We start from the raw sequence: 14,248 nt of genomic DNA, 5'->3' as shown, positions 1-14,248 counted from the left end.
CGTCATCCCCCCGGCTGCCCCACCTGGCTGGCACCTTCCTGCACTGACATCTCTGTGTCCTCCCTGGCTCTTCCTGCACACACAAAGCCTTGGGCTCATCCAGACTCCTTCTTTGTGACATATTGCACCACAACACTGACCTCGGAGGGAAATTTCTTACTTCTAGGCCACCCCAGCTGCCCTTGGTGACACTAGTTCTTTCTTAGGCTGTTTTCTGACAGGAAGAAAAGCTCCACCAGCTCTGACACCTCCCTTCCAGACCTCTCAGGCTAATCCTCCACTGTCCTCAATCTTCACAACACTGACCTCTGAGTCCTCAGCCTCTATATACGGGTCCTGTGCTTGAGGCCCCAAATTCCTTCCTGGGAGATCTCTGGGACCTCTCCAAGGTTTTGGAAGATGACAATAGAGTGCTCTTATCCCAGGAAACACAGAGGGACCCTTTTTTCCAAGGGTTGTCTTGGTAGAATGAGGCACAATCTCTTTAAACTTTCTGGGACAAGGGAGCTCTGAGCTCTGGGTACGGAGGGAGCTCCAAGTGCCAACCACTGGAGTGGGAGCTACAAATCATCAGGGCTTGTGTTCTTTGGAGGGCCAGACACTGCTGAGAGTGGGGTGTGTGTGCACATGGAAGGACTTGAAGGGCACAATGAACTGTCTCAAAACACTGTCAAAGCAGGAAAATCCCATAAGGCACCACAACCCATAAGCACTGGTGGCAAACAGGAAGGCCTTTAATTCCAAGGCCTAAATGGAGGTGAAGCTTTGGAAGTAGCCCCCAGGACAGAATTGCACTGTGCAGAGTGGGGGAAAGAGCAGACAGCCCCAACAGGAAGCCAGGGCTGGTAAGGCAGGTCTGGGGAACCCATCCAGACAAAGATTCCCACCTGCAGACTGGAAGCACAGCGGGCAAAACTCCCACCGTGGCAAGCTGTGGGAAAGGAAGCAAGTCCTTGTAGACGTGCCAGCCCAAGCTGTGGGAACAGCATCTACCCCCCTGAATACCTGGGGCTTGGGCTGTATAAAAGTGATAGCCCAGAAGCACAACTTGGGGACCCTCCACCGAGCAGAGCAGGGTGAAGAAGGACAGGTGGGAGCCTCAGGGATCTCCATGGTGTGATACATTTACTTCATCTCTGTCTCTCTCTCACTGGCTTCCCACCACCCTCTTCTTCTCTCTCTTTCCATTTCTTTCTCTGTCTCTCCCTCCTATTTACTGTTAAATCAAAGCTGGACTGCTGACTTTGGCACATGGTCTCCTTTACAGCTGAATTTGGGCAGAGGTGTCTCTTAATAATGGGAACCTGAGAGCATCCTTGAGGTTTTACAGTGTGGGAATGGTCACTGGATTCCATGAGGTTCCACAGAGTCTCAGGGTCCATTTGGCTTCGTAAGGCTGTGCAGTGTGATAATGAACCTTTGATTCCATGGGTTTGCAAAATGTCTCAGGACTCCTTTGGTTCTAGGAGGCCCCACATATGACAGTGGCCCCTTGGTTCCATGAGATTCCACAGTGTCCCAGGATTCCTCTGTTTCCATGAGCCCTGCAGTGTCACAATGGCCCCTTGATTCCATGAGGTTCCACAGTGCCAATATGGGCCATTGATTTCTTGAGGTCCACAGTGTCCCGGGGTCCCTTTGTCTCCATGACGCTCTGCAGTGTCACAGTGGCCCCTTGATTCCATGAGGTTCTGAAAAGTCTCAGGGTTCCTTTTGTTTCATGAGGCCCTGCAGTGTCACAGTGGCTTTTGAGTCCCCGAGGTTCCTCAGTGTCACAATGACCCCTTGATTCTATGAGGTCCCAAAATGTCTCAGGGCTCCCTTGGTTCCATGAGGCCCTTCATGGCACAATGAATCCTTGGTTCCATGAGGTTCCACAGTGTCCCAGGATTCCTTTGATTTCATGAGGCCGTGCAGTGTCACAATGGCCCCTTTACTCCAGGAGGTTCCACAGTGTCCTTGCTGGAACACACAGGGCTGTAATGTTGTCACCCCTGCAGAGCTGACCCAGCTCTGGGCTCCAGCACAGGAAGGACATGGACCTGTTGGAGCGAGTCCAGAGGGGACCAGCAATAGGATCAGAGGGATGGAGCAGCTCTGCTGTGAGGAAAGGCTGAGAGAATTAGGATTGTTCAGGCTGGAGAAGAGAAGGCTTTGAGGTGACCTAATTGTGGCCTTGCAGTGCCTGAAGGGAGCCAACCAGAAAGACGGAGAGAGACTTCGGAAGAGGGCCTGGAGTGACAGGACAAGGGGAATGGCTTCACACTGAGAAAGGGAAGGAGTAGATGGGATATTAGGAAGAATTTCTGGACTGTGATGGTAGTGAGATCCTGGCACAGGTTGCTCAGAGAAGTTCTGGCTGCCCCATCCCTGGAAGTGTTCATGGCCAGGTTGGATGGGGCTCTGAGCTCTGAGTCTAGTGGAAGGTGTCCCTGCCCATGGCAGGGGGTTGGACTGAGATGCTCTTTAAGGTCCCTTCCAACCCAAACCATTCCATGATTCTGTGACTGGTGGGGGATGTGGTGGTTGGAGCTGATGGGCACAGAGACCCCAAAATGATGGAGTTTTCCATTCTGAGTGAAGGAAGGAGGGGGCAGCAGAACTGACACCCTGGACTGCTGGTGGTCAGACTTTGTTCTTTTTGGGAGACTGACTGATCTGGGTGTGAGTATGGATGTGCTGGAGGGCAGGAAGGCTCTGCAGAGGGATCTGGACAGGCTGGATCAATAAGGCCAAGTGTCAGGGCCTGCACTTGGGTCCCAACAACCCAAGTTGGATATGAGGCAGAGTGTGCCCAGGGGGGCAAGAAGGCCAAGGGCATCGTGGCCTTTGTGGAGAAGAGTGTGGCCAGCAGGAGCAGAGAACTGATTGCCCCTCTGTGCTGGGCACTGGGGAGGCCCCACCTGGAGTGCTGTGTCCAGTTCTGGCCCCTCAGTGCCAAAAGGCCCTTGAGGGGCTGGAGCGTGTCCAGAGAAGGGAACGGAGCTGGGGAAGGCTCTGGAAAACATGTCTGCTGAGGGACAGCTGAGGGAACTGGGCTTGTTGAGTGTGGAGAAGGGGAGGCTCAGGGGGGACCTCATTGCTCTCTGCAATGACCTGAGAGGAGGTTTTAGTGGGTGTGGGGGGTGGTCTCTTCTGCAAAGCCTTTTTAGTGACAGGAAGAGAGGAAACGGCCTTAAACTGCATCAGCAAGGTTCATATTAGATATTCAAAAAACATTTTTCCCCTGAGAGAGTGCTCAGGCATTGGAACAAGTAGCCCAGGGAGGTGGTGGAGTCTCTGGAAGAATTCAGGTGGCATCTGGATGTAGCGCTTTGGGATGGGGTTTAGGGGTGATTCTGGTGGTGCTGGGTTGACAGTTGGACTAGAAGATCTGGAAGGTCTCTTCCAACGTTGATGATTCTGTGACTCTCTGACCTGTCATTTCTGTTTGCAGGTTTGTGCTCTAACAGGACCCTGGGGATGTTTTCTCTGTGGGATCCAGAGGTTTCTATCTGGTCCCTCTGCTTGGAAAGCCTTCCAAATCCATTCTGGTGAGGGGAGGTGGTGATGCAGCAACAGCAGCTGCCTTGTGGGATGCCTGGACACCCCTGGGGAGGCAGAGCTGGGGCCACTCATTCTGTGCCCTGTCCTGGCTGGGTGCTGGGGGGACTGCCCTGAGGAGAGACCAATGAGGCTTCTCCTGGGGAAAGCCTCAGCCAGAGCTCAACTTCCCAAACAAGGCTGGGGCTGGGGGTGTGCCCAGGGGGAAGTTGTCCTGCAGGCAGCAGGACAGGACAAGCAGGACACAGTCTGCTCAGGACACAGTGCATCTGAAAGTGTAATGGTTTTGAGTCTAGGCCTTCCTTCCTGGCAACCAGGAAGGAAGGAAGGAAGTATTCCATCCTATTCCTTTATGTAATCAGGCACCTTTATGTAATAGGCAGACAGGGATGGCTCTTCCTCTTCCTCTCTCCCGGTGAGGTTTGGAGACAACAGACTCCCGTGGCTGGCCTCGCTTCTGTGGGGGAGCTGAGGCCTGGTCGGGCCTACGGGGCCGGTTGTTTCTGCTGAGCCGGGGTCCATTAGCGTGGCGGTGGCGTTGGGCATGATTGGGCTTTCTCAAGGAAAGTATTATGGTTTTCTTTGGCTATTCCTTTATTGAGTGTGTATACCTGTTTTTGTTAGTTTGTTTGTTTTGTCCCATTTTCCCCTTCCCCTTTTCTGTTTTCAGGTGTTGGGGGTTTCTTTCTTATGTGTCTATAGTTTTTGTATATAAATGTAATATAAGTGTAAATATATTTATATATTGCTTTAGCTTTCTCTTATTTCTGTTCTCTTGGTTTTTTTTCCTTTTCCCTTGGTTTTGGGGGGGGAGCTCTTGCGGTGGGGTTTGGAGACTTGGCAGGGAGCCAGCTCTAAACCACCACAGGAGGACACCATGTGTATGGGCCCATTGTTGCTGCTTTATTAAATCACAGCCACCTACAGCTGGCTCAGTGGCAACAGAAGAGCAGTGCTCCTAGTTTAAATTGTGGATTTTGCTGAAGATTTGAAGGCATCAGGATTCCAGTTTTCCTGCCTGTATAAAAGACAGAGTTTCTTTTTTGGGATAACATCTAAGACTGGAAAGATCCCCAGGCAGCCACCAGGGATGATGTCACAGCGATGATGCGATATCAAAAGAGAGATGTGATGTCACAGGGGGGCTGTGATGTCATGGGGAGGATGTGATGTCACAGGAAGGATGTGATGTCACAGGGAGGATGTGATGTCATAGGAGACATGTGATGTCAAAGAGGATGTGATGTCATGGGAGAATGTGATGTCACAAGGGAGCTGTGATGTAACGGGAGATGTGATATCACAGGAGAGGATGTGATGTCACAGGAATGATGTGATGTCACAGGAAAGCTGTGATGTCATAGTAGACATGTGATGTCACAGAGGAGGATGTGATGTCACAGGGAGCTGTGATGTCAAAGAGAAGGATGTGATATCACAGGGGAGCTTTGATGTCAGAGAGGAGGATGTGATGTCATAGGAGACATGTGTTGTCACAGAGGATGATGTGATGTCACAGGGGAGGATGTGATGTCACAGGGAGCTGTGATGTCACTGGGGAGCTGTGATGTCATAGGTAACATGTCAAGTCACAGAGGAGGATGTGATGTCACAAAGGAGGATGTGATGTCACAGGGAGCTGTGATGCCACAGAGGAGGATGTGCTGTCACAGAGGAGGATGTGATGTCACAGAGGAGGATATGATGTCATAGGAGACATGTGATGTCACAGAAGAGGATGTGATGTCACAGAGGGGGATATGATGTCATAGGAGACGTGATGTCACACAGGAGGATGTTATGTCACAGATGAGAATGTGATGTCATACTAGAGTTGTGATGTCACTAAGGAGGATGTGATGTCACAGGTAGCATGTGATGTCACAGGAAAGATATGATGTCACAGGGACCTGTGATGTCACTGGGGAGCTGTGATGTCATAGGTAACATGGCACGTCACAGAGGAGGATGTGATATCACAGAGGAGGATGTGATGTCACAGGAGAGCTGTGATGTCACAGAGGAGGATGTGATGTCACAGATAGCATGTGATGTCATAGAGGAGGATGTGATGATACCGAGGAGGATGTGATGTCATAGGAGAGCTGAGCTGTCACAGAGGAGGATGTGATGTCACAGAGGAGGATGTGATGTCATAGGAGACATGTGATGTCGCAGAGGAGGATGTGATGTCACAGGGAGCTGTGATGTCACTGGGGAGCTGTGATGTCACAGGTAACATGCCACTTCAATGAGGAGCATGTGATGTCACAGAGGAGGATGTGATGTCATAGGAGACATGTGATGTCACAGAGGAGGATGTGATGTCACAGATAGCATGTGATGTCATAGAGGAGGATGTGATGTTACCGAGGAGGATGTGATGTCACAGGGAGCTGTGATGTCACAGAGTAAGATGTGATGTCACAGAGGAGGATGTGATGTCACAGGAAGGATGTGATGTCACAGGGAGCTGTGATGTCATAGAGGAGGATGTGATGTTACCGAGGATGATGTGCTGTCACAGGGAGCTGTGATGTCACAGATGAGGATGTGATGTCATAGGAGACATGCAATGTCACAGAAGAGGATGTGATTTCAAAGGGGAGCTGTGATGTCATAGAGGAGGATGTGATGTCATAAGAGACATGCGATGTTACAGAGGAGAATGTGAAGTCACAGAGGAGGATGTGATATCACAGAGGAGGATGTGATGTCACAGATGAGGATGTGATGTCATACGAGAGTTGTGATGTCACAGAGGAGGATATGATATCACAGAAGAGGATGTTATGTCACAGATGAGGATGTGATGTCACAGGGAGCTGTGATGTCACAGAGGAGGATGTGATGTCATAGGAGGATGTGATGTCACAGAGGAGGATGTGATGTCACAGGGAGCTGGGATGTCATAGAGGGGGATGTTTAAACAGGGGGGATGTGATGTCACAGGGAGCTGTGATGTCACAGAGGAGGATGTGATGTCATATGAGAGTTGTGATGTCGCAGAGGAGGATATGATGTCATAGGAGACATGCAATGTCACAGAGGAGAGCTGTGATGTCACAGGGGAGCTGTGATGTCACAGATGAGGATATGATGTCATAGGAGACATGTGATGTCACAGAGGATGTGATGTCATAGGAGACAAGCGATGTCACAGTGGAGGATGTGATGTCACAGAGGAGGATGTGACGTCACAGAGGGTCTGTGATGTCACAGAGGAGGATGTGATGTCACAGAGGAGGATGTGATGTCATATGAGACGTGATGTCACAGAGAAGGATGTGATGTCACAAGGGAGGATGCGATGTCACAGATAAGGATGTGATGTCACAGGGAGATGTGATGTCACAGGAAGCATGTGATGTCACAGGAAGGATGTGATGTCACAGGAAAGCTGTGATGTCACAGAGGAGGATGTGATGTCATAGGAGAGCTGTGATGTCACAGAGGGGGATGTGATGTCATAGGAGAGCTGTGATGACACAGAGGAGGATGTGATGTCACAGGAAAGCTGTGATGTCACAGAGGAGGATGCGACGTCACAGGGGAGCTGTGATAGCACAGAGAAGGATGTGATGTCATAGGAGACATGCGATGTCACTGAGGAGGATGTGATGTCATAGGAGACATGTGATGTCACAGAGAAGGATGTGATGTCACAGAGGAGGATGTTATGTCACAGATGAAGATGTGATGTCATACGAGAGTTGTGATGTCACAGGAGGATGTGATGTCACAGGTAGCATGTGATGTCACAGGAAGGATATGATGTCACAGGGAGCTGTGATGTCACTGGGGAGCTGTGATGTCATAGGTAACATGCCACGTCACAGAGGAGGATGTGATATCACAGAGGAGGATGTGATGTCATAGCAGACATGTGATGTCACAGAGTATGATGTGATGTCATATGAGATATGTGATGTCACAGGAAGGATGTGATGTCACAGAGGGGGGTGTGATGTCATAGGGAGCTGTGATGTCACGGAGGAGGATGTGATGTCACAGAGGAGGATGTGATTGTCATATGATAGATGTGACACAGGGAAGAGCCGAGGTTGGGGAGGGCAAAACCGGCCCCAGAATGGATCAGGAATGGGGACCCCTCCTGCATTCCCGTGTCAACCTGCTCTGTGGGGCTTTGGGAGGGCACCTCCTCCTCAATGGGCATCCAACTCACCCTAAAGGTGCCAGGACCACTCCACAGACCCCCAAGGACCCCCTAAATCCATCCAGAGCCCACCCAGGACCCCCTCAATCCCCTTTTCTGGGGGACCTTTAGGGGCACTGGTGGCTGAGCTGGGCAGCAAAGTTCATACCTGTCTGCAGCCTGACTCACTGAAATGCTGATTTTTAAGCACAGAAAGGAGAAGCTTGAGACAGTTTGTTGAAGGCAGAAAGGATGATTTCTCATGTATTTTAATTACTTCTGACATGCTTCAAAGCCTGGTTTTCAGGGGTTTATTCAATTTGGCAAGTTCGTGGGGTTTTCTTGGGCTTTTCTTTGTGTGTGGGGTGGGTGGGTTGGTTGTTTTTACAGTTACTTGTCTCATATACTTGGTGCTTTTCCCAGGAGAACATTGATTTGTGTAGAGACAAAATCCCTGGAGAATATCTTAATCTGGGGATAAAAATACTCCCCTGGGAAGGATGCAGGATGAGTTGGTATTATTTATTTAAGAGTTTCAGGCCCACAACGAGCAGTTTCAGCCAAATTTTCTAAGTGACTGAGGAACCCTTTTCTCCAAATGTGCTCCCCTGAGGCAGTTTCAAATCCCCACTTGTGATTCAGTTTTCTGGAATGATTCTAAATGAATTAAATGCTTTTTTTGGCCATCATCTAGGCAACTGCTGCCACAGATAACTTCAATTGTAAGAAGGCAGAAGAGAAAGAAATGAAAGGGCCACCTGTGAGCAAAAGGTATTTTTCATTTTCAGTAGTCTCTGAATTTTTGTTACTAGTTTTCTGTTTCTGTGGAAGAGTTCAGTGTCCTCCCTCCTGGGAGGAATGGGAACAAATGATTAAATGTGGAAAATGTTCCGTTCCAACACTGCAAGCTGTAAATTGTCCAGATGGTCTAAAGATGTCCAGATTATTGAAAACCTTCCATATTTTTGTTTTCAGGGAAAGAGAAATATTTGATGAAGAAATCCAGCAAAGGCAAAAGTGCAAGGCCAAGCCTCAGCCTGTGGAAAGCTGAGGGGTGGCACCGACAGCCCCAGAATTACATAGGGAAAATAAGAAACACAGGAATTTTGGGGTGAGATCGAGCTTTTTTCAGTGGGGTTGATCCACTTTGAGATGACAGATTGATCCCTCTCGACTTTTGGGATGCAGAGCTGGGAGAGACTGGAATGTTAATGGTCCATGGCTCCAACACTCTCCAGTTGCAGAAGCAGTGGGGGCTTTGCTGCCCCAGGGCAATGGAACTGCCTGGGGCAGAGGGGGGAACATCCACCCTTGGAGGGGACAGGCTGGGTTTGGATCCAGAAAGGAGAAGTGTTATTTTTATGTTTTTATATCACTATGGACAGGAGCCAAAACTGCCCAAAACCTACTTTACATGGAGACAAAATTGTTCTAGACTAAACCCAACATACATATATATATATATGCATATATATATATATATATATATATATATGTATATAGATAAACCATCCTCGGGAGGGAGGGGGCTCTGCATCTTTCTACTCTGACACTTTCTTTCTTTTCCCTTCTACATTTTCTTAGATGTTATTTTTATGGTTTCATGTCACTATAGACAGGAAACAAAATGGCTCCAAATCTGCTTTACATGGCAACTAAACTGCTCTAAACACTACATATATATATATCTATAAACACTGATTATTCACTGTCCTTTCACTCTAATCTGCCTAAGGCGGGTTGGGACAGGGGCTGGACATGGGGGAAGCTTCTGGCAGCTGCTCACAGAACCCACCCCTGGAGCCCCCCAGGAACCAAAACATGGTCATCCAGACCCAATACACTGCCCAGCATGGATCACCTGGAGTGTGGGCCACCAGGTCTGTGCTCAAAGTGGGTCCCTGTGGATCATCCAATGGGGGTCCTCCGATGGCTGATGGAACTGGAATAGCGGCCGAAGCTCTTCCTGCAGTCGGGGCACTTGTAGGGCTTCTCTTACCGATGGGTCCATCAGTGTGAGATCAAGGCAGAGCTGTAGGTGAAGCTCTTCCCACACTCCTCACACTTGTAGGGCCTCTCCCCGTTGTGGATGTGCCGGTGGGTGACAAGGGTGGAGTTCCAGTTGAAGCCCTTCCTGCAGTCAGTGCAGTGGAAGGGCCTCTCATCCGTGTGTGTCCACTGGTGCTGGAGGAGATGTGAGCTGGTCTGAAACCTCTTCCCACATTCTCCACATATGTAGGGCTGTTCCCCGGTGTGGATGCACTGATGGGTGACGAGGTGGGACCTCTGGCTGAAGCTGTTTCCACATTCCCAACATGTGTAGGGCCATTCCCTGGTGTGGATGTGCTGGTATTAGATCAGGTTGGAGCTGTTACTGAAGCTCTTCCCACATTCCCTACATGTGTAGGGCCACTCTCCAGTGTGGATCCGATGGTGTTGGATCAGGTTGGAGCTGTACCTGAAGCTCTTCCCACATTCCCTACACTTGTAGGGCCGTTCCCCGGTGTGGCTACGCTGGTGGTGCATCAGGTGGGAGCTGTCCCTGAAGCTCTTCCCACACTCCCCACAGGTGTAAGGCCGTTCCCCAGTGTGAATGTGCTGGTGTCGGATCAGGCTGGATCTGTCCCTGAAGATCTTCCCACATTCCTCACATGAGCAGGGCCGTTCCCCAGTGTGGATCATCTGGTGTCGTATCAGGTTGGTGCTCTGGCTGAAGCTCTTCCCACATTCCCCACACGTGTACGGCCGTACCCCAGTGTGGATTTGCTGGTGTCGGATGAGGTTGGTGCTCATTCTGAAGCTCTTCCCACATTCCAAGCACCTGAAGGGCTTCTCCCTGCTGGGAAGCTGCTCAGGGACCACCAGCTCAGAGCTCCCCCTCAAGCTCCGGCCGCCTTCCCGGCACAGGCTGGCTCTTTCCTCCTCAGAGCACCCTGGGATGGCTTTGGAGCCCCTCCTGCGGGGGGATCTCCGGCCCTTTTCCTCCCCGCTGCCTTCCTGCGCCGGGGAGCCCTTCAAAACGGCCTCTCCCACCAGGGTCTCACGGGAGGATTTGTCCTCCGGGCTCTCCGTCCTCAGCTCGGGGCCTGGGGCAGGAAGCAAGAAGGACAGGCAGGGGATTTGCCTCCGGCCCACAGGGAAGGCCAAGGACATCCCCCCAACTCCGGCCCCGGCAGGACGGCGGCGCCAGCGGGGTTGTCCTGCAGCCGGGGCCATGCTGGGCTGACAGAGCCAGCACAACACCTGCCCAAAGGGACACTGACTGCCTCCTCACCTGCCTGGGGGGCCCAAGGCATCTTCCTCTTCCTCGCAGCCTCCTCCTCCATCTGCCCAAGCTTTGGGAAGGACAAATCCTGATGGGAGGAAAACAAGGGCTGAGCGCGTTGGCTTGGGGGTTCCTCCTGCCCAAGTCCATCTCTAGAACTCACCGGGAAACCTGTGTCCATAAAAACCTCCAAAACACCAAGATTCAGCTCAGAAAAACCCAAACCACTGACATTCAGGCAAAAAATTTTCAGAAATAGCAAGATCCTTAGTCCCTCAAACTGCAAAAAGTTGAAATTCAGCTAAAAATACTCCAAAATATGAAGATTAGCCAAAACATTTCTCCCAGAAGTTCCCCCTCTCTGGTCTCTACCCTCTGGGGTTCAGAGGGTCTCCCCTGTCTGAGATGCTGGGGGTCCCACTTAGGGATGCTGGGAGTGTTGGGGGTCCAAAGGGTTCCTTCTCCTGTGACTCTCGTCTTACGGGTGCCGTGTTCCCAGACATTCCCCCTCTCCACATTCTCCACTGTGTTGTCCCAGGGATCCCAGAGGTCCCCACGGTCCAGGCTTCCCCTTCTCCTCTCCCCCGTCTCAGACTCCTGGGTCGCTTCTCTCGCCCCTTTCCCATCGTGGCCGCTCCGCTCACCCGACAGTGGCAGGAACGGTAGGGACAGGGGTGGAGCAGGAACACGAACAGCAGCAAAACCAGCACCTCCCCCCCCATCTCGTGGGTGCTCTGGAAGGGGAACTCATCCCAAATATCCTGGGGAGTGTGCGGGTGGTCGTGACATACTCGGGCTATCAGCACAGATTTCCCTGCAAAGTCTGCAGTGAGTCAAGCTCTGCAGAGGGGATTGTGCCCCATGGATGGGATTGAAGAGGCTCCCTCAGGTCCCCAGCAGGAATCAGCAACCAGGAATAGACACAAAAGGCCCCCACGAAGATTTCGGGGGGAGTGTCCTGTAGGGAAGGGACAGTGTCACTCTGCCAGGGCAGGGCTGGCAAGTGGGAGGCTGCTCCAGGGCTCTGCAAGAGGCCTCGTGCTCTGCTCAGCCCCAGCACTGCCTGGTACCAACACCCCCAGCTGCCCCCGGCCCTGGGCAGCTCTGCTGCCACAGGCTGTGCCCTCACCGTGGCCCTGCAATGGCCCTGCCTGTCCCTCACCCGTGGCCCTGCCCGTGGCCCTGTCCCTTGGCTCTCTCTCTGCCAGCTCAGTGTGGGGCACACGGGCTGGGGGTCCCTCCCAAGCCCCCCGGGCAGCCGGCGTTGGCTGGGGGGATGTGAGGGCTGGGCCTGCTCAGCACAGCCCCGGCCTCGTGCCCAGCGCCTCTTTCCTGACCCACACAAGACCTTCCCGGCCCCCCCAGGGCTCCCCTGCTGCTGCCTCTGCTCCTGGCCCTGCCTTTGCTGCTCCCTTGCCTGGGGCAGCGGCTGCAGGAGGGGGATGGCAGCAGCTTCAGCTCCACGGCACTTCCTGGGGGGAGCTCAGCCTGGGGGGGACGGGCAGGGACCTGATGGGGATGGACAGGGGCCCAGCAGGGACAGCCAGGGCCTGCAGGGGAAGGCACACGGACAACCTGGCCCCCCACACTGCCACTGCTGTCTCTGCTCCTCCTTGCAGGCTCCGTGGCCAGGCACAGTTTGTGTTCCTGGGTGCCCACCATCTCAGCACTTGGAGACGCTCAAATCAGCGCCCGCAGCTCTGCAGCAAAGCCCCAGCTCACCTGGCACACAGGGGATGGACACAGCACCTTCAAGGGGATGGGCACTCACAGCTTTGTCTCTGCCCCACCACGGGGCTCTCCTTCCTCAGCAGCACCTCTGCCTTGCACTTATTCTCAGCCTCACCTCAGGGACAGCTCTGGGCTCACCTCCACGCCACTTCTCAGCCTCACCTCAGGGCCTGGGCTCAAGGACAGGAACCTGCAGGGAGGGGACATCATGTGCAAGCTGAGGGCTGCCTGCTTGCACTGGCCTCTGGGCTTCTTTCTCCTTCTACAACCAGCCCACAACTCAGCCTGCTTTTCTAACACCACACATTTACAGACTAACCTTGGAGATAGATATGGACAGACATCTCTATCACCCTGGGGATAGAGCCTCAAGCATGTGCTGCCACAGGAATGGCAATCACAGAATCACAGAATCAGCTGGGTTGGAAAAGACCTCCGAGATCATCAAGTCCAACCCTGGATCCAACCCCACCGTGCTTCCCAGACCCTGGCACTGAGGCCACATCCACTCTCACCTTCAACACCTCCAGGGATGCTGACTCCACCCCCTTCCTGCCCAGCCCATTCTGATTACTCTCTCAGCAAAAAATTGCTTCCCAATATCCAACCTAAACCTCCCTTGGCACAGCTCAAGACCCAGTCCTCTTGTCCTACTGCTGCTTCCTGGCAGAACAGCCCCACCCCCACCTGGCTACAACCTCCTGGCAGGGACTTGCAGACAGTCAGGAGATCTCCCCTGAGCCTCCTCTTCTCCAGCCTCAACACCCCCAGCTCCTTCAGCCTCTCCTCACACCACTTGTGCTCCACTCCCTTCCCCAGCCTCGCTGCTCTTCTCTGCACCTGCTCCAGCCCCTCCAGGGCCTTCCTCAACTCAGGGGCCCAGAGCTGGACACAGCACTCCAGGGGTGGCCTCACCAGCACTCACTCCAGCCCAACAAGCACTTCCCTGCTCCTGCTGACACACTCTTCCTCACACAGGACACCAGCCATTGGCCGTCTTGGCCACCTGGCCACACTCTGCCTCCTGTTCAGCTGCCTGTCCATCCACACTCCCAGCTCCCTTTCTGCCTGCCTGCTCTCCAGACACTCTGGCCCCAGCCCGGGGGGCTGACGGGGCTTCTTGTGGCCAAAGGGCAGGACCTGGCCCTTGGCCTGCTGGAACCTCATCCCCTTGCAATCAGCCCATGGATCCAGCTGGGCCAGGTCCCTCTGCAGAGCCCTCCTGCCTTCCAGCACATCAACACACCCCCAGCTTGGTGTCAGCTGCACATTTGCTGATGAAATGCCTGGTTCTGCAGCAGCTGCAGATGCTCAAGGGGCAGCAGGACCAAGTCAGGGGCCTGGGGGGGTCTGGGGGGCTTTGAGGTCCAGGATGGTCCAGGGGAGCTGGGGAGGGGCTTTGGGGATTGAGGGTACAAACCAGGACATACCAGAACAGACCAGTACAGACCAGTACCTCCTCACTGCTCCCCAGATCTCTCCTGGACTTGGGCCACATTGTCCTGGGACATCTGAGCCCCCCCCAGTGCGCTCCCAGTACAGCCCAGTGCCCC

The 14,248-nt window shown here is 52.9% G+C and overlaps 1 pseudogene; it reads right to left on the bottom strand.

Annotated features, from left to right (window-relative positions):
• The window catches only part of LOC135405266 (zinc finger protein 883-like), a 42,772-nt pseudogene extending 31,868 nt beyond the window's left edge, over positions 1 to 10,904 (bottom strand).
• Between the last annotated feature and the right edge of the window lie 3,344 nt (positions 10,905 to 14,248).

This window comes from Pseudopipra pipra, chromosome W, assembly GCF_036250125.1.
Source record: "Pseudopipra pipra isolate bDixPip1 chromosome W, bDixPip1.hap1, whole genome shotgun sequence".
Taxonomy (NCBI): domain Eukaryota; kingdom Metazoa; phylum Chordata; class Aves; order Passeriformes; family Pipridae; genus Pseudopipra; species Pseudopipra pipra.
Note: the sequence above shows the minus strand (reverse complement) of the source record. Positions and strands in the feature narration are given on the sequence as shown.